Source organism: Patiria miniata, unplaced genomic scaffold, assembly GCF_015706575.1.
Source record: "Patiria miniata isolate m_02_andy unplaced genomic scaffold, ASM1570657v1 HiC_scaffold_20, whole genome shotgun sequence".
Classification (NCBI taxonomy): domain Eukaryota; kingdom Metazoa; phylum Echinodermata; class Asteroidea; order Valvatida; family Asterinidae; genus Patiria; species Patiria miniata.
This window is the reverse complement of record NW_024037059.1, coordinates 12,391,010-12,414,660: the sequence shown is the minus strand read 5'-3', so window position 1 is coordinate 12,414,660 and position 23,651 is coordinate 12,391,010. Positions and strand designations below refer to the sequence as shown.

At 40.7% G+C, this 23,651-nt stretch overlaps 1 long non-coding RNA gene across 1 annotated transcript; it reads left to right on the top strand.

The window, feature by feature from the left end:
• The first annotated feature begins 2,199 nt into the window (after nt 1-2,199).
• LOC119729322 lies at nt 2,200-6,294 on the top strand. The gene is made up of 3 exons (XR_005271223.1): nt 2,200-2,275; nt 4,346-4,634; nt 5,962-6,294. It is a non-coding gene; the product is annotated as an uncharacterized LOC119729322 (long non-coding RNA).
• The last annotated feature ends 17,357 nt before the right edge of the window (nt 6,295-23,651 follow it).

The following is a 23,651-nucleotide window of genomic DNA, read 5'->3' as shown; positions in this document are numbered from 1 at the left end:
TCTCAGGCTCTGCGTCCCATTGGTCAATACGTCCCATTGGGCCGCCGACGTCCCATTGGTCCGACGGTTAGGGTTTGTGTTAGGTTTAGGGTTAGGGTCAGTCAACCAGTCGACGTCGGACCAATGGGACGTCGAATTATAGAGAGACGTAACCATTATTAATTATTGGTTTATTACAATTTCATGTGTCGTGGCCAAAATATTACCCTAAATTAAAATGTGGAATTTGCGCTGTCAACTTGAAGCGGTTTCAATCCTCTGGATCGACTTGGGCTGGTAAACCATGTATAAGATGGCGACCGTAGACTACTATGCAAGTTTCTGAGAAACAGGAAGCAGCAAGTTGGAGTTAGAAGGGAATCCTTGGAATGGGCAGATGTCATAAGTGGAGTTCCACAAGGGTCAGTGCTTGGACCAACTCTATTTGTTCTATATATCAACGACCTCCCAGATATTGTCTCATCGACGGCTAAACTGTTTGCAGATGACACCAAGCTATACAATGTTGTTGGAAAGGATGGCTTAGATGGCAGTCAGAAGATTCCAGAAGAACTGCAAACCCTTGAAACATGGTCTCAAACATGGCTACTTCGTTTCAATGCTGCGAAATGCAAGTGCATGCATATGGGCAAGGTAAACCCGAGGGTTGAATACACCTTAAATGGAGAAACCATTCAAGCAGTTGAGGAAGAGAAGGACCTTGGTGTGCACCTCACCAAGGGCGGATCCAGGGGGGGGGGCCAAAGGGGGCCATGGCCCCCCCCAAAACGAAACCAATTTTTTTTTTTTTTAATGTGACATCGCAATAAAGGCAGGCAATGAGTACACCACCATCTTTTCCTCAAAAAAAATTGGTTAAAGTGGTCAGAAATTGCCTCAGATCGCACCACAGAGCATCTAGAATCCAAAATTTTTTCGGGGCCCTCACGGGCCCCGAACCCCACGCCGTAATTTTTGAGACCCACTTTTTGGGGGGGGGACCAAATTTTTTTTGGCCCCCCCCCAAAATTGTGTTCTGGATCCGCCCTTGCACCTCACAAGTGACTGCAAACCCAGCTTGCAATGTACCAAAGCAGCAGTACAGTGATGCAAAGTCTAAGAGTTATCAAGAGGACATTCAAGCACATTGACAAACTTGAAAGCTTTGGGATATTGTATAAAGCCTACATCAGACCACATCTTGAGTACAGCGTTCAGTCATGGAGCCCCTACCTAAAGAGAGACAACATGGTTCTAGAGAAAGTTCAGAGGAGGGCGACAAAGCTAGTACCAGAATTGAGAAGAAAACCGTACAGCGAAAGGATGGAACAGTTACACCTATTCCCACTTGAAGTGCGGAGAGTAATTAAGGGGTGACCTTATTGAGACATATAAGATCCTGAATAGCTTCGACGATATTGATCAAGAAAAGTTCTTCTCCAAGTCAAGTACGAGTACCCGAGGTCACAGGTTGAAGTTGTTCAAGAAGAGAATGCATAAAGGTCTCCGATTGAGGAAACACTTCTTCTCCCAACGGGTAATAAACAACTGGAACAACCTCCCAGCCTACGTCGTAAATGCCATGAATGTCAACCAGTTGAAGAATAGATTTGACAGTTACTTGAAAGAATCTGGATATGGGGTCTTAAAAGGCTGAAGCCTATAATTGATAATCCCATCACATCTTAAGTGTAAGTGTTACAACCAATGGATAAATCACCAACTGATAATGTCACACAAATTAACCGATATATATCGCATCAATGTAACAAAAATCGACTGACAGTCACGGTAGTACATTTCTAATTGGTAATGTATCACGTGAGGGCGGATAAAGTAATTAAAAACAGAACGGATAACTGCAACAACCGATCATGTATAGATTAAAAAAAAATCAACCGATAATGCACTGCAGTATGGGGAAACGGTGCAGATATTAATGTTGAAAGTGGCTTTATTTACTTCACATTCCAATGAGCAACGACGTTGCTGCTCAAAATGGAACAAGCTTGGCTAGAAATTAATGAATGATTTTAGGGGTTAATGTAATGTTCATGACAATTCTGTTGATATTTACTCCATCATACAACGATACAATTCCAACCAAGATTATGATTGTTACCAGCTGAAAAGTTTTTAAAGTGACAATGTGCAAATTTCTTGGTCAAGTGGTGGCGCTGTTGAAAGTTATGGTTACTTTTTTGTAAACAACCACTCCAGCAGAGTCCAGCTAGCTCGCGTGTGGTGCAGGTGGTATGCGGCTGGAGTCCATGCCTGTTCGTCAAATTCCTTCATGGTAAAATCGAAATTAGTTTTTTTCCTCCGTTTTTTTTGTGTTTGAGGTTTTCATCGATGCATTCTCGTAGATGTTCACGATGTCCAAGATGTTCACTTTAACTTAAAAAGTGTAACTTTTGTCGATCACTAAGTATGATGTATCGATACACGTGACGCGACGAGCATGCATGATCGCTGCATGGGCATGACTGGCTCTGTCGTGGCTCTGTCGCACTGCAGAGAATGGGGCAGTAGCTACTAGTACTGGTCCAAGAAATCGACGCCATGTGTTGTCGTCTCGGCCTGTGACCTTTCAGATTTATGTCAGACTGAAGTTGCAAAATGCGGGGTTCCCAAAGCATCACTACTTTGTGTGAGATTCCCAAAACTGAAGGTTTGAGGTCTATAGGTTTGTGTCGTGAATGGCAGATTCAGGCTTGTCAAAGGCGACTGTCTTGTATTGTTGACTCAGCTGGGCTAGCAGGGGGAGGGGGTGGGGCTTAGAAAGAATGTTGCATCTAGATGCCACTGTTTTCATCAGTGAAGGTCGGTCACTGCAAAATGTTGAAAAGACATGAATCTGGGATCGGGACTGAGAAACAGTTTCAAGTTTGTTAGGAAATACTTTAAGATAGATCTGTAAAGGTGGCGTCACAATGAGCTCCATATAAAAATGTGGCCAATTTACTGGAGTACCTCCATAAATAAATGCCACACTTGGAACATGTACCCATCTCCCCATAAATGTTAACTTTGTCAAGTTTTCTTTTCACATTCAGACTTTATTTGTACATGTAGTTTTGTAGGCCCTAGTTTATTTACGCTTTGGAAGCACAGTCACCCACATTAAAGCAATAGAAAATTAGTCCCCCGCCCCTTTTCAGACATCTATATTTCATGTAATTTCCAGGTTCGTATGCACACGTTTGCGTATCTAAATTCCAACGCGAAATTACACGAAAAAGTAGATGTCTGAAAAAGGGGGACTACATGTAATTTTCTATCGCTCTAGGGTGAGTATGCTTCTAAAGCGTAAATAAACTACAAATAAAGTCTTAATGTGAAAAACCGATCTCAACACAACTTTTGATTTTCTGAGGTTAAGCACAGTACGCTGGTACTTGGTCATGTACGCAATAAATTTTAGGAGCCCTCCAGATACCCGTGTAATCGCGTGCAGATATTTTTTTAGTGTTTTTACACGACTGTGAAACGTGGCGATGTTATTGATGCCACGTTTATGGGTCTAACTTTGGGAATGTTCTTGACTCTCTATAGATTTGTACACAACGCTGTAGTGGCGTCTGAATACTACATTCTTTCTGGGGCTCAAATGTTTTAATACTAAAACAGGTTAAGTCAGTACTGTTAACTACTGTAGGTTGGGGGAGGAGGAGGAAGCTATAAATTATGTTTTGCAGCTTGTAACTTTTTGGGCACGATTCTGAGACGGAATGTCGAAGTATGTATCAGTATGTAATGAAATTTCACCAAATGTGAATCTTGTATTGTAACTTTGTATTGTAATTTTAGTCCATGGACCTGCTGGTACTAGTTCATGTACCATCCAAGGTGGCAAACTCAAAAGTTTTAATCAATGACCCGCACTTACATTGTATCATAATTCCAAAATAACCACATCAACAATATAGTCCTACCTCTCTAAGATTGTTCACAAGGGTTTCAGAATTTATGATCAGTTGGCTTGAAATTGATAGCTTATCTAATCTAGTGTGGAGAACTTGAGGTTATCAATTTGTTACATTTCTGCTACATTTTACCTAATGCTGAAAGGTTGCATTGTTTTGCATAACCAAAAATGCCTTCTGGAAGAGCTTTAAACCCTACATTTTGTTTTTCAAACCTTTAAAAAAAATCTGTATTGATAAAGAGGGGCATTGTGAAGCCTGCATAGGGTTTCAGGTATAAAAGGGTACCTGCTTTCAAAAATATATTACTCATTACGAAAGGCTATCACTTTAGTTTGACTTTCGGTGATAGTTTTGCCACCTCAGATGGTACTGACATTTGGTCTGGACCGTGGACTATTTATTTGATTTAAACTCGGACTTTGTCATTTAAATTGCAGCTTTGAAGCCAGTGTTTACAGGCCTCATTTCTGTTAGGACACCAGGCTTGAAGGCTAGATGCTGCCCCAGCTCTATGATGAGATATGACACGCAACACGCCTCAGTTTGTCAATGCCTAGCCATGCACTCTCCAAGCCAGTCTCCAGGACCTACTCCACCGGCAGAACCTTCATCCACACTGCAGTCCATGTCTGGAACAGTCTCCCAGATTGTGAAGTGGGAGAGATGAAAGACAGTGGTGCTCCTTCAAACGTAGGGTGCATCAACATCTCCTGTCAACACATTGATGTGAGGCAAGCTCCTTGTTACCCTTCTAAGCTGCTGGGAACTAATATTGTGCATCGGGTCCGGTTGACCAGGCCAAACCGACCCGAAACATTGTAGAGATAAACAGAATCTGAACCGAAACTGATCTGAACTCCTCTAAACCGACGCGACCCGACCTGACAAAAATTCAAGCAAAAACTGACCTGAATTGACCCAAACTGAACCATCCCTGAAAACCCCCCAAATATCTGGCTTGGGCAACGTGTCCACTGTTCAGTTAAGGAGAACACACAAGAAAGTGTGGATTCGTAATTTAAGAATTCACGAGGTACGAAGCGCCGAGTGAATTCGTAAATTAAGAATCTACACTTTCGAGTGTATTCTTCGACTTAAACCATTGCGTCAAAAGAAGTATTGGCATTAACAGTAAGTGGGGATGAAAAGACTTGGGAAAAATGTTGCAACCTGACGCCACTTCCGCGATTGTGTACAAAGTCTATGGAGAGTCAAGAAAAGGTATTTCCTGACAAAATTGGAAATATTTCTCAGTCCCAGATTCATGTCTTATCGTCATTTTTGCAATGAATGACCATCATTGAGATGACAAATGAAGAAAAAAGTGGCATCAGGTTGCAATATTTTTCCCGGCTCCTTCCATCGACATGTGGATAGTTCAGACAATGATTTCTTTCTGACTCGAAGTAGGTTTTGCAGTGATCGACGGCAGAGAATCTGACAGTGAAGATGCATTGTTAATTTCGGAAGGAACGTTTTCACGCATATGGTCCTACATGTATTAATGCTCATTATGGAGAACAATTTTCAGACGTGTTCAAAGTGTGGATTCGTAATTCCGAATCCACACTTTACTGAAGATTCTGCATTCCGAATCCACACTTTATGACCAGCGTAACAGATTTGTAGTTCCGAATCCACACTTTTAACAATAGTATATGTTATAGACTACATGAAAAACTATAAATGTACATGAAACACGCTTACATGTAAGTTATGTGTGTTTTCCTTTGGTCCATGAACTTTAAGCTTCCAAATGCAAGTATGGCAAGGGACATTCCTGTTTAGGACTTGTGATGTTGCATCTTGGCCTATGTTTGCATGTTGTTCCTTCAATGCACGGCAGCTGATATCAGCTCACATTCAGTCCTCTACCCTCACAGGTATACCCATTCATACTGGGTGGACAGAGACAATTGTAGTTTAGTGTCTTGCCCATGGGCAGAAGCACCATTTTTCTGTTTAAGTAATTCTGTTCTTTACCTGTGTTAATTTTTTATGATGTTTAATTTGTTTGTTTGTTATCCCCTTCTTTTTTCAACATGTATTTCAGTTGCTGCATGCAAGTCCCTACATCTATCCAGTTCCTGTTCTGATGAAGCAGCTTTCCCAGCCCATAACTCTGTTCAGGTTTGGTGCATGTAACTCAGCCCTATCCCCTGTTTCCTTGCTTCAAGGCAGGTAAGTCTTGTTTGGAACTTGTAGTAGATGGTGATCTTTCAACTGAAAATTTACAAGCTTGCCCACAGTCATAGGAAAATAACACATCATTATTCGGTAAGACTTAGTTCTCCCGTGGTCTTACATGTACCAATAATGAGCATTCAACCCCCTCCCCCTCAAAAAAAAAAGTATTTGTCATAAAATTGTAATACTTTTGCAAATAGTTGAGCATGTATACAGGTACATGTATGTTACCATTATTCAAGCCCTTGATTTTTTGATGAGGCAACTTTATTGCAGTTTGTTCTGAAACTACATTGTGTATTGTATGCAAATTAGCAAAGTACATGTACATGCATAGCTTCTTCGAGATGGGAACTGTGACTGAGTCTGCAGCACTTCTTGAATTAAGCTAACCTTAACCCTGCTGAATCCAACAGGATCCAACTACATGTATACCCGATGGAGCCTGTTGGATTGAGCAGTAAACCCCTTGTGTACATTCCCCATGCAAAATGTTGGATTCAGCAGGCAACTGAATGGCATTATAACGCCATGTTGGACTCCGTTGGATTCAGCAGACAACTGAAAATGAGGCACAGTGGATTGAGCAGGAAAGTCCGGTTGGACTCTGTGGGATTTAGCAGGATACCGGTAGTCCTGAGGAACTACTAGGGGGTTAGGGTTCGGAAGTTGATTACATGTTTCTGCATGGTCAATCTTGACTGGTTGTACCCCTGATAGTACTAGACATGTATTTCACACTATGACCTGACTTAGGATTCGCCCCTTTGTTCTGTGATTTACTTTGGGCATGCCTTTGATAATTAAAAATTCAAAATAAGATTATGTCACTCATGTTATCATTTGAAATTTCTACAGTGCTTACCAGTCCCATAAAAGTTAGTGGGGGAATGTCTTGATACAGCTGTTGGGGCTACTTGGTTGGAGCATCAGTTACTGGCTCATTATGATGTTCGGGCTGTTCAGTTGAACCATTGGCTACTGACTGGTTGGGCTGACTCTGTTCGGCTGACCGTCACATCCAAGAACCCTAAGCATAATGAAAAGTTTTGAACATTTGCTCATCGCAACACTGGGTGTACACGCTCAGTATGTGTGGGCGTGCGTCGTTGAGAGACCAAAACAGGCATATCTTAAAAAATAGGCAACTTACAAATCTGGGGTGATCAGAACATGAAAGAAGACATCTTGAGCTTTCTATAGGGATGAAATTTGTCATTGACAGTGCTCGGCCAATAACGACCATTTTAGTTTGAAAAAACACATCCATGCTTTGTGCTCCTATTCAGTAGTGCACATCCACGAAGTGTAAACTAGTTTCTTATCAACCATGTTCAGGCGTTTTTTACTACAGCGTCAAAACGAAAAGTTCAACAAGCTTGGGCTGACGACATTCATAAAGTTGGTAAATTTCTTTAAACGCTGATCCTAATATAAGAAACATGCTAATTGGACAATAAATCCCGACGACCATTTTGGCTTGTAAAAAATATAGCCCGTCAGTGTTTTGATTAGTTATTGTGTACATTGTATATAAATGCGCGCCATTGTATATAGGCCTAAATGTGTGTAACGTGTGTTCTGTAGTGTGTGTATGCAGCGCCCCACGTACTTGAGCTTATGTTCGTTTGCCTATATCAACTTTTCATTATGAAAATACCCTGTACTTCTATCAATTTTTTTTCCCGCTGTTGTTACTTTACTGAAAGCCCCAATACTTTCGTCGGAGTCGTTTTCAGCCGCATGTGTCTTTGGTGAAGGGAGCTTCTTTGCTCTTGAGGTGCATCCACTTCTGTTATAACCCTTACGGGAGGCTGTTGGGAATCTTGTGCCATCCAGTCAGAATTCAGAATTCATGGATGGACAAGGGGCTGGGCGCATTGATCGCGTGCATTTACCTCGCTTATGGAATTCAATATGCAGCGATTGACAACACCGTTCAACATGTGGGCCGCCATTTAACTAACTTGAAATTGTGTGTCTGCTCTGCAATAGCGATGGGCAGGAACTGAGGAACATTCCTTTTCCCAGTGTGTCTTAGGTTGGTGCAATTCCTGACCAAAGGATCTCAAGACTTTAAAATGTGCTGCTTTTTTTCTATGAAACTTGCCACTTGTGTTATGATTGGTTTGATCTGTCACATGATTGAAACTTTTGTGAGACCGTCTTATAAGATTGAGCCGATCCCACTCTTTCAAAGCCTTTGAGCCTGTTGCACTCTTTTCTGAACTGCCCACAAGTTCTGATTGGCTGAACCCTAGAATGTGCATGCTTGGTTAATCTTTGTGATCATATGCCTACTGTTTACTAAAAGTCCTCTCATTTGTGGTCAACCGCGAGTTTTCAACAAATAAATCACTTCGAAAATAATTCGACAGTTTAGTGAATTTTCTCTTTATACTTCTGCATCATTTGTTCCTTTTTTTCCTTTCAAGATGACACGAGACGGCACGATTTTTCAGAAAAACAGAAACCTTTTCCGTTCTCTAACCGTGTTATGAAGTTGGCGGGTTGTGTTCACCAAATGTTACCATTATTTATGTAGGCCTATTTATAAGATTTTCCCTGTTGAACTTACCTCGATCAAATTTGCTCGAGTGTCAGCTTCACCTATGTATTGTATGTCAGCTGGGTCAACGTTTTGCCCATCATGGCAGCAAAAAGGGAAAGACACATGGCACTAAGGCCTGCCATCTTTTATGCCTGCTCCTTAAGAAGGCTGAAGTTGGGTGTGAAGGTCATCCCCAATTTCACACCCTGGAAAACTCTCCCCCTGTAAACTTGACATAATAATTTCCAAGTCCTTCTATTCAAGATAGTATCTGTCCTTTTAATTAATGCATTCCTTGTAAGCATCCAGGAGAAGCCGACACTTAACCATAGCAAGAAGTCTAAAGGAGTGATAGCCATACTTTGATACCCTGCAAACTTGAAGTAATCATGGACTTGTACAAAAGATTCTGTCGCTTTTTCCAAAATCACTGGCATGTTCAAAATCTCTGAAGAGTAAACATGTGCACTCAATGTAGCGCAACTAGAAGTGAAGAAGATGTCTTGACCCATGCAAGATTGATGTTGGAGGCTGTGTGTTATTCTTCTGCATGTGGTTGCTTTAATTTCTGTTGTCAGACATACATGTACATGTACTCTCCCTGGCAAAGCGGGCTGTTTTTGTAGGCTTGCTGTAATCTGGTCCTTGGTAGATGGCAAACTTGGCTACGATATCCTGCTTTAGCTGTTCCTTAAAATACTGTGTAGGCTCCACAGTGTTAAGAGGCAAGAAGAAAAGTCTAACCTTTTGGAACAAGATCATGTTGCACTATCACTTGTTTTACATACTCTCTCTGAGTCAGTTGTCTCTTGAGGGATCTGATACTACAAAATATTACTACAAAGGGCTGAAGGCTATGAGGGCTGCCACTGTTAGTGGTGACATTTACTTTCTTTTAGGAAGAGGGGTTAAATCTATTGTGTAACCACCATCATCTCGGTTTTGCTTCCAAATGTTCCCTCGTTTAGAGACCTTAGTACATTTTGTACATGACGATGCAACATGCAATGCCAACATATTGTGGCTGAACTGTTCAACGGTGGAATTGTCCCAGGATTCCCCAGATCCCCCCTGCTTGCTGTTAGTACTCCTCCAGAGGGTCTTGGTTCAGCTTCTCACTCAGCAGAAACTTGATGTTTGTGGATGACAGTAAGATGTTGGCAAGTTCTATGAAGAAGTGAACTATAGAGAGGACAAGAAATTAAAGAGGAGGTTACAAACATAAAAGTTTAAGGCATGCAACTTCTCGTTGGACCAGAACATTTGCCAGTTTTGTCGTTTTGACATACACATGTGTACATATGTGCCTAAAAAAAATCTAGTTAGATACATGTATGTTTACAGTTTATGCGGTACCTGCTGCTATGTACATCAGATTCGAACCGGCCAACCGATCCCGTTAGCTCGGTGGTCGAGTGGTAAGACATCTGCACTAAAAAGCAGGAGGTCGTGGGTTTGAGTCCCACCCGAGTGATTTTTCCAACTTTCACTCGGGAGGTAACACACTGAGTATACAGTGTTTAAAAAACGTCGGTGAAGGGCAAAACCTAATTTAATTTACATGTATGTCCTTGTCTGTCTCAAAAATGGGGAATTACCAACATTTTTCTTTCAGCCAACATTCTGTCTGGGTATTTGACAACATTCAGTTCAAGTTGTAGCATGCGTGAAAAGGTGACATGCCTTTCTATTGCGACTACCCCAAAACACAGATACTTTGTCAGAATAGGCCTCTCCCCATCAACACAATGACAACACTGGGCCAAAAGAGGGCATTAAGAGGGGGAAATCGGAGCCAAAAGAGGGCATTAAGAGGGGGAAATTGGAGGCATTATTTACCTGTTATCGTAAGACCGTCCAAGGTTTCGGTACTTGGGCACATTTTTTTGCGTGTGATGTTATCTAGAATACATGTAGATCAGAAAGAGCTTTCACTTCATTCTGCCACTCCATCAGGAATTCAAGGAAGTCGTCTTTCAGCAACTGAAATGGTCATAAAAAAAATCCAGGTCAACAACACTAGAGGGTAAATTATATATTTGGTTTTGAAAAACAAAAACCTCCAACTTCGGCTGTCCTGCTGGTATTCTTATTCTTCATATTCAAACACACCTGTTGTCAAAGTAAAATATTTTGAAACCCAATGTCATCATGTTGCAAACTTTTACATTCTGAAAGAAGTAAAAGACAGCATTATAATGCACAATTTCCTAACAAACTTTACTGTACAATATAACCAAATTTATAGCTCCATGACATTACCGAGACCAATTAATCTTTAAAATATTATCCAACATGTGAGCAGTTTAGAGTAAAACTCATCTTGACATGCCAATCATCCACACTTGTGTACGGTGCCAAAGCGGGCTTCCTGGTGCGCCTTCCCTGACTCAAGTTTGACAATCAAAAAACTGGTCGAGCATCCTGATGAACTTGACTGTTGATGCAGTTCCAACTTGACCAAAGGACTCCAAGACATTCGCCACAATGCTGCTGAGGACCTGCCAATCCAAAAATAAATTGAACCTTGATGAACATGAATTGTCACGAGATTTTTTTTTTTTTACTTTTGTGATAAGAAAAAACTGCAGATGAGTTAAAAAAAAACACCAAATTCCCAGCAATCCGTTACCTTTCAGTTTGTGAGCCCAAAAAGTCTTTCTAGAGCAGGGGTGTCTGACATTATGATATAGTGGCAAATAAAATATACTTGTTGAGTTGTTGTTGTACCCCAAATTCTCAAAATTGTTGCGTGTTGTTTTGAGCAGATGCGGCACATCAAAGATGAAAAAAATTTTGTGACTTGGGTCATCGGGATTGGCTGTAGAGTAGATGAAGCTGGGTGACTTGTCGTGAAGGCATCCAGAATGAAACCTACAAAACTTTCGGTTTGATGAGGCCCCATCTGTTACAAATACCCGCACAGCCATCCCGGCTGTATCCACATATCAGACACATCCCCACAAGCAGGGATAAAAAACACTCATCTTAACTCGAGGCAGTCCAGCGCAGAGCCGCTAGATTCGTGACAAACCAATACACCAAGACCGATAGTGTGTCTTCCATGATTTCAAGGCTAAGTTGGAGACCTCTAGAGGAACGCAGAATGGTTGCACGCCTGTTTTTCCTATACAAATCCATACATCACAGAGCAGCAGTTAATTCTGACCATCTTCATCATACCGCAAGCACGACGGGTGTACAAACTCGCACAACAGGATCAATATCCTTTATACGACAACCCGCAAACAAGGACAGCCACAAGTACTCCTTCCTTCCAAGAACTACAGCAGAATGGAACCTCCTCCTAGCATCTGTGAGAGAGGCCCTTTCACTTGATACATTTAAGGATACTCTACTTAAACTAAACTTGTCAAGTATAAAAAGCAGAGCTTATTATTAGTGCCCCCAGCCACACACACCTGCAAACTATACATCCCATAACAGGAGATTGCTTGCAGTATTGATCCAGATCCAGATACAGCTGCTCGCTGGTCACTCCAGTGGTGGGATACATGGCAACAGGAGAGTGAAGGGAGCTGTCAATTCCTCTTACCATGATAACAAGCACATGACTCACCAACTTTTCCTCTCCCCTGCAGTGCTTCTCAAACCTACTGATCTCATTAGCAATGCCTCCGACATCAGTGAAGCCAACAATCTGGCCTGATCATACAGAATACACCAATCCAGATTTGACTTTCATTTTGTCAAATAACAGACAAACATTCTGCGACTGTTCTGGGTTGCCACTAATGGTTATCTCCGCCACAATTCTGTCCAGTAAAGCTGAATTAAATCCGATCTTTAGATCAGCGAAGTGTGTGTAACTGTGAAGTGTACTCGGATGAAGTAACTGCAGGAAACCAGAACCCCTCATCAAGTTGTAGGCCAACGCTGACCTTGAATGCATTGCAATGCACCACCTGGTGACAGCAGGGTGCCAGTACATTTGTTTTCCCTTGGCAACAGCACTCTTCTGTTGATCCCAATGAAGCCTCGCAGGGGTATCCTGCCCGAAAATATCGTTGGTGAGGGTCTCATCTAAGTGGGAAAATTCCTCCTCCTCCATTCTCTTCTCCTGTAGAGGAGGAAGGTGAATGATTTCTGCTTCCATCATGGATGATATCTTGGTTTCCAGTGCAGCATTTCTTCACAGTAAATTCCTTCTATCACTCTGGAGATCTACCACCTTTTCCTGTAGCTGCTGCTTTGACAGGGTAATATTTGGGGCATTGGATGATGCTTATCCACTGCGTTGTTGCTTCCCTATTAACCGGCTTGTAGCAGGTGAGAGATCACCTCTGTGTACTTTTACAGTACCATGAAGGAAAACTTCCCAGCTGTAGTGTGGTGATCATCTAAGGTCACAACGACTTCACCAGTGCACCTGTCACATGAACTGTTAGCGAAGATGGTGATTTTTATGTTGCAAACAGATTTTTCACACTTTGCGCAGTTTTCTTTCCGTCTCCTTAGCTTGATGTCAAAAGCAGCCTTCGATGTCCACAGCAAACCGCTCTTTCAGCACAGGATTTCTATACTTCTGTTGGGCAGGACTCTCACCACAAAGGCGACAAACTTCCAACAAGCAATCCTTGTGTTGATTCATCCGACTCTGTTTAAGACATTTGTGACGGGCTCTACGAAAATGAGTCGCTGGGGGGAGGGGGGCAAAACCTGCATTGAGTTTTATTCATGGCTGGAAAGGGCGTTAATCCAGCTTTATTTTGATACATAGTAGACATCTGTGCGATATTGCAGTGAAAAGTTATTAAATTTTGAAGAATTTTTATTTTCATAATGTGCACAATGCTTATTGGAGAAATCGCCTGTTCAAAAAAACAATTCAGAAATTACTCAATCACCATTCGACGATACTTAGAAGTCCCTAGTTACCAGTATGTTCCTTAAATGCTACTGCCTCGAAATTTTCAGAAGTTCTTCCTAATGGTATTGACATCAGTTTTCTTCTTTAAAATCAAACAAAGTTATAATTATAACCCCTCATTTGCATATCTGAATGAATTAGCAACATTTACCTCTTTTAAAATTTAGTCCGTTGTTATTTAATACACACAACACTGCAAACACACAGATATGATTCTTACCTGTTGAACTTAATCAACAATTTTAATGTCCCTTAATTGCTGCGATTTAATTAAATTGTTAAATAACTATAAAAAAAAAACTCCGTGAAAAATGTTTTTTTTTGTAAAAACCCCCATGAACAGTTCAACATAATTTGTCAATTAATACATCTCTTCACAAGCATTATAGATCATGAATGTTATTGAAAATTATTTCAGGGTAAAAATACCAACAATTTTGTTCATTACTTCTTTAAGGTGGAATTTCTGTTTTTGATATTGCCAAAAAAATGCATGATTTAGAGTTAAAAAAACACAACAAGCATTCAAGGTCTTGAAATGAACGTTTTCCCCAACTTTCAGTTTTACATGACCCAAAACAGTGCTTTAAAAACAAAAATTAGGAAACTATGGCTTTGGCATCTCTGGCATAGGGCACTCTGTATCTCTCGTGTCGACGCTACAGAACTCTCGGATTTTCTTGTAGAGATACCACTGCCGCTTGGCATCCAAGCCTGGGGGGATTTGGGGCTCTGGTAATTCCGCCGGTGGCAATCTGGCAGCTGACTTCAACAGCTGATAGGGTGTTTCAGGATCTGTCAAGGTCTTGCGTGCATATACAACTCCTGGTTCATCTGAAGAAAATCTGCAATAAAAAATGAAGTTTCAATAAGTTAAATTATTGGCTCATCGGATGGAAATGTGTTATTCAAAATGGATCTTTTATCAGTCTTATTCCATTCTAACACAACGGTCAAACTGGGATTGCATTTCTGCATTTATTATTACAAACAAATGTACTCACCGGAAGTGTTGATGACTTTTGATTCCAACGAGGGGCTTGAAGAAAGGCGACAGGAATTCCTGCCAGTCTTACTGGTTGACATTGATGTTGCCTGCCTCGTCACCTACCAGCTGGGGGATGTTGATCCCAGACGGGGTACTCTCTGTCACCACACCAACCATCTCCGCCAAGCTGGATACCGGGGTCTTCCTGTACCTCTGTTTAAGCAAACCAAAACACCAATCTGGTGCCAATTTGGTATGCCCAACCACCATGAAATGGAGCTCTACAGATGAGTGCAGCCCATGCATACATGTACACCTCCACAGGATGTACCACATCATCATACTGTTTTTATTCTGACCGCTGCAGTTATCACAGTGGAGATGTACATGTACCTTGGTCTCACCAAGACCATAACTGGCAAAAAAATGATGAATATAGCTGATAACAGCACTGCTCCCCTTGGAAATGGACACTGCCTCGTCCACTAGGTAGTTCACCTGCTTAGTAGTACCCTCACAGTGAACTCCAAAGATACCACACTTCCTCCCGGTCAAGAAGTAAACTGGCCCTTGCTGAAGTGGATCGGAAGGATAGTTGACTTGCTGGGCGAAATCAAAGGAGTAGTGCATCTCCATGTTGCGACTACAAGGAGCATTTCTGCCCAGACCTCTGATGCCCTGCTGTTCTGCTGAGGCCTTCGCTGTTCCTGACTGCTGCCTGTACAGGTCCCGCTCCATGGCTACCTTCTCCAGATGGTTTTGCTGTGCTCTGCAACGGTCAGACTTCTCCGCATCAGACAGATTCGCAGATTTGTATAGCAGACTATTGTTGTGCTGGCAAACCCAGCAAACATCTGACATTGGTTTGCAGCAGATGATGAAAGGGCTGATCACGTTCCACAGCTTTCGAAAGGTTGACTTGCCGATTGATCTGAAATCTACAAACGAGAAACCAGAAAATGGATTAAATGTTATTAATTTAATTTCACATAGATATTATTAAAGCATGGTTCTAGGTATCCGCTGTAAATTACTGCTGCCTTTCTATCAGTTACAACACATAAACCTTTTTTGATTTTGTTCAATTAAAAAAGCAAACCATCTCTAAGAACCATCTCAATTGGCACTAAGAAATTTGCTTACCAGATTCCTCCATAGCTGCCTTGTATTTCCTCCATACATTAGCTTTCGTCTCATGGGATGGAAGCAGCTTGATGTCGTCCCGTGCATAGCCTGGGATGCGACCAGGTAGCAGGATGGCGTTCACTTCGGCATAATTCTTTATGAATGTCTGTGCCCTCAGACGGTCATCGTACAGTATGTCAAGTGATTCCTGAAGACGGCGCCCTGATTCTTGTGTCTTCGTGCAATGCAGCCATTCTCTTTGTAATGTTTAGACAGTGCAGTGAACTTGTTGACGCTCATGCTAAAATAAAAAATAAAATGTGCCTGTGTTTTTAATACAATACCCTGGCACCGAGCAATTTACAATCATTACTTTAGCCTAATGTACTGTAGTTGGAAACAAGTCAACTATGCCCTTGCCTAAATAGAAGTTCTTGCAAAAATAGCAACTAGCAACATTAGGAAAAATCAGAAAATGTGGATTAAATTTTGTGTGAAGCATGAAAGCAAGTGATGAAAACGGTGTTTGTCCCCACCTCAACACATGGAATGATTTAAGATACATACCTTGATAGCTGTTTTTACTGTTGAGGAAGCTGATACTTCTTTGAGAAAGTCGCTGTGTTTTGTGTTTAGATGTATCTCCAAGTTTGACCGGGCTCTTTGCCTTATCGTTCCATAAGGCAACATTTATTTGTCCACTGTCGTCCTTTACTTTGATGTTCCTGACGGACTGGGTGTTTTTTACACGTCGTGGTAGTTCGTCCTGCATAACAGAGTTGTAACGAGTCACTGATTTTTGTGACTCGAGTCGAGTCGAGTCGAGTCAAGTATTTAGCTCGAGTCAATTCGAGTCACAAATATTTGAACACTAAATTACAATAAAAAGCAACAAACACAAGAGAGAAAGAATACAAGGAACCAGTCTATTACGGAAATCCAAAGACATAAAGTATGCTGTATGGTACCCAACCAACAGTTTCCATTGCTAGCTCACGTCACAGATAAGAAGATGTGAAACTTCGGTCTTATAACTGGTTTGGCTTCGGGTCTAGATTTTGTTGTTCGCTGATCGCTGACAACGTTAAAACCATTGATCTCCATATACTGTGTATATGGAGATCAATGGTTAAAACCTAGCGGTAATTGCATTATACAAAACTGTTTCTGATTATTTAAAGGTGGGCCCGTCCGTATCCATTTTTTTGTGTGAAATCGGGACATGAATTTAGCCAGCGTTCCACCAAGAACTTCAAAATCGCCCGAAACCAATGATGAAACCACGGATTGAGAAATGCGTTTTAAGTCTGGTTCCGGGTTTAGCATTACATGCTATAGAACCACAAGGTGGGAGTCCGCGACACGGTGTATGTTTGTACATTATTCGCGAACATTAACACGTCGTGAACAAAAACTGGCAACGCGAATGGCGCATCGTAAGTCATTGCAAATATTTTTCGCAAGTAAGTTTTGCTTTTATTTTGGGACTCGAGTCTTACTAGCCTTCCTCGAGTCGAGTCGAGTCATTTGCTCGCAGTGACTCGAGTCGAGTCGAGTCATTTACCCGTCGGGACTCGAGTCGAGTCGCCAAAAACTGTGACTCGAGTCGGACTCGAGTCAAATCATTGACTCGAGTCATTACAACTCTGCTGCATAAATATAATGTGAGACATTAGAAATCATCATAATGAAGGTATTAATAGTTGATAGTGCACATGTACATGTACATGACATCAATACAATATACATGTAATTGAAATATGCCAGGCTTTGAAGGTATTCTGATATTGATAATTGCATTTCAGATGGAAATATCTAACTGGGTGGATGGTACACAAAAATGGTACTACAGTAAACTCTGGTCTGTTGTGTAGTCGAAGAGCTATGTTTTGCTTCATTGGAAATATGTGGAGACATTGAGAAAATAGACTTAGCTGTAGTTCTAATAGTCTGTTTGGGATCATGCACGTAGTGTAGGCGTACTTTGATGTACATGTATTTTATAAAGAGATATTAGTCAAGCAGAGTGAGACTTGTTATTTAAATTTGTTGGCAACTGCTGCGTAAGAAACTGATTCCGAAGCGCAATTTTTCTAATGTCGATTACACTAGGGTCATTCTATGCCAACTCAACAAATGGTGCACACCATCACCAGAAGTGCAAATTCTAAAAAATTGGGGTCTCTATGACTTTTCGTTCTTGCGCAACAGCATTTTGAAATTTGAGGTGGGCGGGGCCAAAAGCGCGTCGCGTCACGAAATTCAATGTTTAAAGGGTCATATATTTGAAACTATACCCCCCAGACATTTCACACTTGGTAATCTGGACTATTTTTTGCTGTAGATTTCAAATATATTTAAACAGAAAGAAAGTAGCTTGTTTCATTTTTAAGTTAGAGGGGCCCCAAAATGGCCCAAAACTCATCTGGACCAATGTTCGGGGGGTGGGGGGGGGGGGGGGGGTGTAAGTCAAAAATTGAAAATATTTTTTTCACCAAATTTTTTGCCTGTAATAGCCCCCGATTGAAAGTACTTTCATGTAAAATCTTACATATTAACTTCATCGAATGAGATATAGCCCTTGCAAAAAGCAAATTGTTTTTTTTACGATAACTTGACCCCCAAAAAACCAACGTCAGACATTCCGCACCAAATTTTGCTTCACATATGTTTGAGGTTGGTCCTTAGTGAAGTCCTCTAAAAAGCTTCTGTTCTTTGTCTTTGTCCCCATCTGCACTGTCTTCTGACATGTCTGAATCATTGATGACCGGTTTATCGATGCAGTTGATAATTTCTTTCAACCTACATGCAAGTTCATCTGCACCTAGAGGCTGTCCTCCTGATGAAACAAAAAACAATGACCCTTTAACCAATCCGCGATTAACCGATTTATAGTACTTGATCTGGGAGAGGAGAGCTTCCTTGACAGAAGAATCACCTTCGTGTTGCTTGCTACTTATCAAGTCATCCACCTCCTCTGCCGACTTGCATATTGCACCGCAAATTTTGAGGACATTATCAGTATTGTCAATAGTCAAGGCAACTAGCTTTCGTTCTTTTTCCTCTTGCGCTTTCTTTCGTTCATCTACCTCCTTACGTCTTTGAATTTTTAATTCCCTGTACCTTTTCCTGATACTGCTTTTGAATTTTTTTCCAATTTCTCGCAGCTTTGGAGATTATAGCTGAAATGTTTGGACTTTTCCTTTTCAAGTACATGTAGTCCAGCCCTGCAAACACCCTTTCAGCAGGGATATTATCCTTAGGAAAAGACTTTGTCTCCTGATGAATACGATCTTCTGGTTGGTGGAATTTTCCACCTGGCAGATGATCTTTCAGTTGTCTTACAATGCATACATACACATTGTGTAGAATAATTGATAGAGCTTGTCTTGTATTAAATTCTATCTCCTCTTCTACAGGCTCATACAGCGCTTGATGTACCTCGTCTCTTACAGGGACAAAATCCGCGAGCATGACAGCACTATAGTCCAACAGTGGCTGCGGATCCACCATCCATTGACTTATTGACGTATGAAGATCTGTGTAGTGGGCACTTGTTTGTATCGCAGAAATGTGTTCCGTGTCCAGCATCCGCATGATTGGTCGAGTTATGTGAGTGTTTATGATGCCCATGGCTCTGATACCGCCAATAATGATGGGGTCTTGCAGATCATACATTACTGACCGAGAGAGCTGATTGTTTTGTCGGTGGATAGGTACTTTGATGTGACCATGGTGGTGATGATAATATACCGCAGCCCCATTCTCAAATGGAATATTAAATCTATTTCCGCGATAAGCTTAACTCAGTTAACAGGCCTTAACAATTAAGTTTAATGGGTTATCAAACCGGTAACCGCCAGCATCAATGGAAAGGAGAAAGCTCTTTGTAACTTTTAATGGTACATTTCTGTAGATTTTGCCACCTACAGGAAACAAGACAATAAAAGGCAAATATTGGTTGCTTATTAGAAGGATACTGCTTCACGAATCAGGAATCCTCATCTATAGGTTGTTGTGAAATTACCTGATCTTTTCTTGCGAGGGTAGATTCCATTTTTGAGGTACAGGGTACCACTTCTTCAGGTTGGTTAGCTTGTCCTTTGAAATGCCTATCAGAAACAAAAAGGAGTCTCGACATATCCTCTTATGTTCATAGTGGAACCATGTTATCCGAGTCAGCTTGTGCTCATGGTTGACTTTCTTGAGTCTCTGCGTGGCCTCAGAGGTGTTGATTCAGAGGTAATTCCCAGCAGAAAAAGATCCTTTTCAAAGCTTGTCATTTCACGTACATTCAACCTGAAAATACCCCCAAAAAAGAAGATATATTGAGCACAAACAATTATTTGGAAATGTAACACACTGCACTCTAAACTCATCAATGTATTACATGCACAATGTGATGTTGTATATTCAAAGCTAGGTATTATGTTGCACACTGCAACGTGTGTTCGAAATTGAACAACTTTGTAGAGTCCAAAACATGGTGCATTTTATCATGGCAGGGGTTGTTTTGAATTGTTAACACAAAGATTACAAAGAAGTGGCATGTGTTTTTGGAACAGAAACCTTGTCAGTGCACTATTAACAACAAACTAAGGGCCCACACAATTTACGAGCAAACAAACCAAGGGGGGGGGGGGGCAGGGCCCTTGTATGCTTTCTTAACTAAGATTGTTGACATTCGTGAAATCTTAGGTTATTGTAAATGTCCCTTTTTTTATTAACATTTTTTTTAGGCCGACTGATGTTGCATGTGTTATGATAATCTGTGTTACCTGATGCTCTCTATCTCTTCTTCGTTAAACTGCTGAATACATCGGCCGCCTTCATAAAGTTTACACGTGGCAATGTTCATGGCCACGTTCTCAGCATCATGTGTTGCACCTCCAGCAGGCCCGGGACTAAGTGCTGGTTCAGCAGGGCCAAGGAGGCCATCATCACCGTCATCATCCTCTTGCTCGAGGTCACTATTATTATCAAGCTACGTACAAAAACAAATGGAAATCATAAATTAATGTTCCATGCCAAAAACATGAAACTTAAAAAACTGAAACATCTTTATAACAAAATTATTTGAAGGAGTGCAGTTTTAACCCTAACCGCACCTAACGCTACAAAATACTACTACATGTAGTAGTAAACTGTAGTATGCAGTACTTTAGCATATAAGTGAGCACAGCACTCGTAGTATTTTCTAGTATTTGGGTACCTGCATACTTAAATTTTGTAGTACTTTGTAGTATGTGGTACTGTACTCCAAAATGAACTCTTAGGGGGTTAGGGTTAATATTAAAGACCGGCACTTTTCTATTCACTCTTATTAACCAATACGGACTTACCTCAGCATTTAAAGACTGATTGTGTCACGGAAATCTGCAAAATAAATCCAGGGGAGTCCAGGGTACATGTACTCACACCGCAGTTTGCGATTAACGATAAATATGCGTTGGCTAAAATGATTTACTTAAATTTAAAGAGTGAAAAGGTGGCGGTCATATACTGCACTCCATCCCATCTTATATTTTTATCGGTTAGGCCTAACATTAATTAACCCTAACCCTCCAGGGTATTTTGGCTAGAAACCCTGCCAAACACAGCAACATGCAACACTTGTCAAAATGACAAGCCTGCCCAGTGTAGCAAGATCCATCAGGCCAAAAGTCTCAAGGCCAAACTGCCTCAGAGTCTGTGGTCACCGAATGCAGCAGGATACAACTCTGGCTTTGTTCTATGGGACTAGCTCTCGGTGTCTCAGAAGTGGTCGTTCATGTACTGGTGTTGGTATCATTTTCAATCAAAGTGCACCAGACTTTTCCACCTGATGCACTGTGATGCGTCTGGCAGGGTTAGGGTTAACGTTTAAGTGTCAAACTTTTACTTAATGTTTTGACATGCCATGTTTGACAGTTCTGTTTCTCACGTTAGTCTAACTGTAACGTTAGTGTCTATAGGCCCTAACGTAATAAATAACGTTAGTGTCAATCATAAACGCAAGGTGAAATTAACAACAGTATTTTTACATTTTTGGATTTTGATCCTATGTTATGTGCAATTTTTTTACAAACAACATACTTTTCCCAACTTAAACAAAACACTTACCATAGCTCCGTGATTGATGGGTAGTTTATCTTCACTGCTTGAGTCAAGTTCATCCCCATCACTATCGTTGGAATCAGACAAGTCTCGTTCACCAAGATCTTGGAAATAGTCTTCAATAACTTTGAGCATACCAGAGTCTTTCAACCCACACGGTGCGGCATCATTAACAAGTCTTGCGATCCTGTCTTCGCAATCTCGACAATCAGACTCGGAATCCATGATTGAAAACCATCCAAAAAGGATAAAAGACTACACCAAATTGTGAAATGCTCAAACGAAGCTAGGTATGTGAAGAACAAATTCAAAGTGAACCAATACCAATATTATTAGTACCACTGGAAAGAGCTTGAAAAATCCTACACAGTGATACCAAAATTATTGAGATATCTTAATTGATAAGGAAATAACAAGCATTTGAAGCTCGTTAATTAGCGTCATTTATCTTAAAGGTAATTGAATAGAATTTTGTGACCGAAAACGCGACTTTTTTGAATAAAAACGCTTGTGGTTCCTTCGTTAATCAAGATATCTCAATGAAACTTGCAGGCAATGTGTATCTTGTTAGGGTGAAAAAAAAAATGAAAGAATAATATGCTGATTTTAATCGTCTTCTTGGCCTAAAATGAAATTTATAACATATTAATATAGGAGCTTTCATCAATTATTTGGAGTCCTGTCTGGAGCGTCACTCTCGTCTCATTTTGTCCCTGGAAAGATACATAAGATTAGTAAACAACATCTATAAGAGTGTATCTTACCTAAACAGCAAAACTTTCATCTCAGGTTCACTGTCTAGACCAACAGAAATGTCCTACCATCCATACAATTTCTTTGAAAAGTGTCTATCCAAGTCCACTAATTCCACACAGACGACAACATTTTCCACTCGCCCATGCCAGAATTGTCAGTCTCATTGATCAAGAACTAAAACTGTGGATGAAGTACCAACACATTCATGTTCACATCGTTAAGTCACCAGCAATTAAGTCAGCTGCCAATGCAAAGGGGGACATATCATAATCAGTTGCATTGTCATATGTCTCACCCATAGACCAATAGGCCACAACGAATGTCAGTCGTTTCATACCCAAGTCGTTTCGTATACCCAGGTCGTTTCGTACCCAGGTCGTTTCGTACCCAGGTCGTTTCGCACCCAGGATTCATTGCACACATGACAAAGGGTTCCAAATCCTTTTCTATTGAACAACAATGCTACTGTCAATCACTCTTGGTGGTTCACGGGACTTGTGTTGACGGCGCTGCGGTTTGTTTTGTCTGATTTTTTTAACCTGCCACTGCATGTTTTTTGTTCTTCTTGGAGCTTGGATTTTATCTACCCTGCGGTTTGTGGGTTTTTGACCTTAGGTTATGATCGACGATGTTTGTCTTCTATATTGTAGCGTGATTTTCTTTGGTTGCTTTTTTTTTCGAAATTGTACTTTTTGTTATTAAATTTCATGTTGAATTTACGTAAACGTCTTCCGTCTTCTATAATTATCAAGTTTTGACTTTAATTAAAAACTATTGTAAGTCATAAAATGCAATTCAATTGTTTTTAAAATTTTCAATGTTTCAATCTACCCTGGTGTTAATGTTTTCGCCCTTCTATAATTATCAAGTTTTGATTTCAATTCACAAACTGTTGTGAGTAATAAAATGCAATTCACTAGTTATGAAATTTTTAATGTTTATCAATGTGTTCAGTTTGGCATTGTTTTGGCAGTAATAAAAAAAAACAATTTCCAATTGCATAAAAAATTAGGCTCTTTTTCTAACCTGTGGAGAAAACGAAATAAATGTAATTTTTTATTAATCATTTATTTCCATTTTTATTCTGCCTTTGATGCAAATCTTCAAGACAACAATCTCTTTTGTAGATATGTTGGTCTGAAAGGACCG